Source organism: Rutidosis leptorrhynchoides, chromosome 1 (genome assembly GCF_046630445.1).
Source record: "Rutidosis leptorrhynchoides isolate AG116_Rl617_1_P2 chromosome 1, CSIRO_AGI_Rlap_v1, whole genome shotgun sequence".
Taxonomy (NCBI): domain Eukaryota; kingdom Viridiplantae; phylum Streptophyta; class Magnoliopsida; order Asterales; family Asteraceae; genus Rutidosis; species Rutidosis leptorrhynchoides.
The window spans coordinates 414,294,055-414,298,579 of NC_092333.1; positions in this window are offsets into that span (position 1 = coordinate 414,294,055).

Sequence of the window (4,525 nt, forward strand, 5' to 3'; positions counted from 1 at the left end):
ACCGAGAAAGTCGAATCGGTGTTTGCCATAAGTAAGTGTACTGAAGAGGACAAAGTTAAGTACGCTACGCATACCTTCACAGGAACTGCGTTAACATGGTGGAACACCTATCTTGAACAGGTAGGACAAAATGCTGCTTACGCACTACCGTGGTCGGCATTCAAGCAATTGATGAACGAGCAGTACCGTCCTAGAAACGAAGTCAATAAGCTCAAGGTAGAGCTTAGAGAGTTACGAACACAAGGGTTCGACATTACCACGTATGAACGACGATTCACAGAGTTGTGCCTATTGTGTTCGGGAGCGTTCGAAGATGAAGAAGAGAAGATCGACGCGTTTGTAAAAGGGTTACCAGTAAGGATTCAAGAAGATGTGAGTTCACACGAGCCCGCTTCTATACAGAAGGCAAGTCGAATGGCTCATAAACTCATAAATCAGATTGAGGGGAGAATTAAAGAACAGGCGGCCGAAGAAGCCAACACGAAACAACTCAAGAGGAAGTGGGAGGAAAACGGTGACAAGAGTCACCAGTACAACAACAATAACAATTACAACCACAACTGCAACAACAATCGCAACAATAACTGCAATCCTAACAATAACTACAATAAACGTCCCAACAACAACAACAACTACAACAACCGTTTCAACAACAATAACAATCCCAACAACAACCTCAATAACAACAAACAACATAAACAACCATGCTTCAGGTGTGCAGAGTACCATCCGAATGCGTTTTGTACAACAGTTTGCACCAAGTGTAAGAGAAGTGGTCATGGCGCGGCAAAATGTGAGGTTTACGGACCAAAGAACAACAAAAATGAAGAAACAAATAAGGTCGGAACAAATAATGCCGACGTAGTTTGTTATAAATGTGAAAAACCGTTCCACATTATTAGAAATTGCCCAAACCAAGGGAATACTAATGGGCAAGGCCGCATAAGAGTTTTCAATATTAATGTGGCAGAAGCGTAGGAAGACCCGGAGCTTGTTACGGGTACATTTCTTATTGACAATACATCTGCTTATGTTTTATTTGATTCGGGTATGGATAGAAGCTATATGAGTAGAGATTTTTGTGCAAAAATAAGTTGTCCACTGACGCCTTTGGATAATAAATTTTTACTCGAATTAGCAAACGGTAAATTAATTACAGCAGATAATATATGTCGGAATCGAGAATTTAAGCTGGTTAGTGAAATATTTAAGATTGATTTGATACCAGTAGAGTTAGGAAGTTTTGATGTGATAATTGGCATGGACTGGTTGAAAAAGGTGAGAGCAGAGATTGTATGTTATAAAAATACAATTCGCATTGTACGGGAAAAAGGAAAACCCTTAATGGTGTACGGAGAAAAGAATAACGCAAAATTAAATCTTATTAGTAGTTTGAAGGCGCAAAAACTAATAAGAAAAGGTTGTTACATCATTCTAGCACACATCGAGGAAGTTAAACCTGAAGAAAAGAACATCAGTGATGTTCCCGTCGCAAAAGAATTTCCCGATGTATTTTCAAAAGAATTACCGGGATTACCCCCACATCGATCCGTTGAATTTAAAATAGACCTTGTACCAGGAGCTGCACCAATAGCTCGTGCTCCATACAGATTCGCACCTAGCAAAATGAAAGAATTACAAAGTCAGTTACAGAAACTTTTAGAGCGTGGTTTTATTCGACCAAGTACATCACCATGGGGAGCCCCTGTTTTGTTTGTCAAGAAGAAGGATGGTACATTTAGGTTGTGTATCGACTACCGAGAGTTGAACAAACTTACCATCAAGAACCGCTACCCACTACCGAGAATCGACGACTTATTTGATCAACTACAAGGCTCATCGATTTATTCGAAGATTGATTTACGTTCTGGGTATCATCAAATGCTGGTGAAGGAGGATGATATTCCAAAGACTGCTTTTAGGATGCGTTACGGTCATTACGAGTTTATGGTTATGCCTTTTGGGTTGACTAATGCACCAGGTGTGTTCATGGACCTCATGAACCGAGTGTGTGGACCATACCTTGACAAGTTTGTCATTGTTTTCATCGATGACTACTTATTTACTCAAAGAATAACCAGGAGCACGAAGAACATTTGAGAAAAGTGCTAGAGTTGTTAAGGAGAGAAAAACTGTACGCTAAGTTTTTAAAGTGTGCATTTTGGTTGGAAGAAGTTCAATTCCTCGGTCATATAGTGAACAAAGAATGTATTCAGGTGGATCCAGCAAAGATTGAAACTGTTGAAAAGTGGGAAACCCCAAAAACTCCGAAGCATATACGTCAATTTTTAGGATTAGCTGGTTACTACAGAAGAATCATCCAAGATTTTTCCAGAATAGCAAAACCCTTGACTGCATTAACGCATAAAGGGAGGAAATTTGAATGGAAGGATGAACAAGAGAAAGCATTTAAATTGTTAAAGAAAAAGTTAACTACGGCACCTATATTGTCATTACCTGAAGGGAATGATGATTTTGTGATATATTGTGATGCCTCAAAGCAAGGTCTCGATTGTGTATTAATGCAACGAACGAAGGTAATTGCTTATGCGTCTAGACAATTGAAGATTCACGAGCAGAATTATACGATGCATGATTTGGAATTAGGGGTTGTTTTTGCATTAAAGACTTGGAGGCACTACTTATATGGGGTCAAAAGTATTATATATACCGATCACAAAAGCCTTCAACACATATTCAATCAGAAACAACTGAACATGAGGCAGCGCAGGTGGATTGAATTGTTGAATGATTATGATTTTGAGATTCGTTACCACTTAGGGAAGGAAAATGTGATAGCCGATGCCTTGAGCAGAAAGGACAGAGAACCCATTCGAGTAAAAGCTATGAATATAATGATTCACAATAACCTTACTACTCAAATAAAGGAGGCACAACAAGGAGTTTTAAAAGAAGGAAATTTAAAGGATGAAATACCCAAAGGATCGGAGAAGCATCTTAATATTCGGGAAGACAGAACCCGGTATAGGGCTGAAAGAATTTGGGTACCAAAATTTGGAGATATGAGAGAAATGGTACTTAGAGAAGCTCATAAAACCAGATACTCAATACATCCTAGAATGGGGAAGATGTACAAGGATCTCAAGAAACATTTTTGGTGGCCGGGTATGAAAGCCGATGTTGCTAAATATGTAGGAGAATGTTTGACGTGTTCTAAGGTCAAAGCTGAGCATCAGAAACCATCAGGTCTACTTCAACAACCCGAAATCTCGGAATGGAAATGGGAAAACATTACCATGGATTTCATCACTAAATTGCCAAGGACTACAAGTGGTTTTGATACTATTTGGGTAATAGTTGATCGTCTCACCAAATTAGCACACTTCCTACCAATAGGAGAAGATGACAAGATGGAGAAGTTAGCACGACTGTATTTGAAGGTAGTCGTCTCCAGACATGGAATACCAATCTCTATAATCTCTGATAGGGATGACAGATTTATTTCAAGATTCTGGCAGACATTACTGCAAGCATTAGGAACTCGTCTAGACATGAGTACTGCCTATCCTCCACAAACTGATGGGCAGAGCGAAAAGACGATACAAACGCTTGAAGACATGCTACGAGCATGTGTTATTGATTTCGGAAACAGTTGGGATCGACATCTACCGTTAGCAGAATTTTCCTACAACAATAGCTACCATTCAAGCATTGAGATGGCTCCGTTTGAAGCACTTTATGGTAGAAAGTGCAGGTCTCCGATTTGTTGGAGTGAAGTGGGGGATAGACAGATTACGGGTCCGGAGATAATACAAGAAACTACCGAGAAGGTCATCCAAATTCAACAACGGTTGAAAACCACCCAAAGTCGACAAAAGAGCTACGCTGACATTATAAGAAAAGATATAGAATTTGAAATTGGAGAGATGGTCATGCTTAAAGTTGCACCTTGGAAAGGCGTTGTTCGATTTGGTAAACGAGGGAAATTAAATCCAAGGTATATTGGACCATTCAAGATTATTGATCGTGTCAGACCAGTAGCTTACCAACTTGAGTTACCTCAATAACTCGCGGCTGTACATAACACTTTCCACGTCTCGAATTTGAAGAAATGTTTTGCTAAAGAAGATCTCACTATTCCGTTAGATAAAATCCAAATCAATGAAAAACTTCAATTCATCGAAAAACCCGTCGAAATAATGGATCGTGAGGTTAAAAGACTTAAGCAAAACAAGATACCAATTGTTAAGGTTTGATGGAATGCTCGTAGGGGACCTGAGTTCACTTGGGAATAAGAAGATCAGATGAAGAAGAAATACCCGCACTTATTTCCAGAAGATACGTCAACACCTCCAACTGCTTAAAATTTCGGGACGAAATTTATTTAACGGGTAGGTACTGTAGTGACCCGAACTTTTACATGTTTATATATACTAAATGAAATTGATATTTACATGATTAAGTGTTTCGAACATGTTAAGAAATTAAACTTGTTAAGACTTGATTAATTGAAATAGGTTTCATATAGACAATTGACCATCCAAGTTGACCGGTGATTCACGAA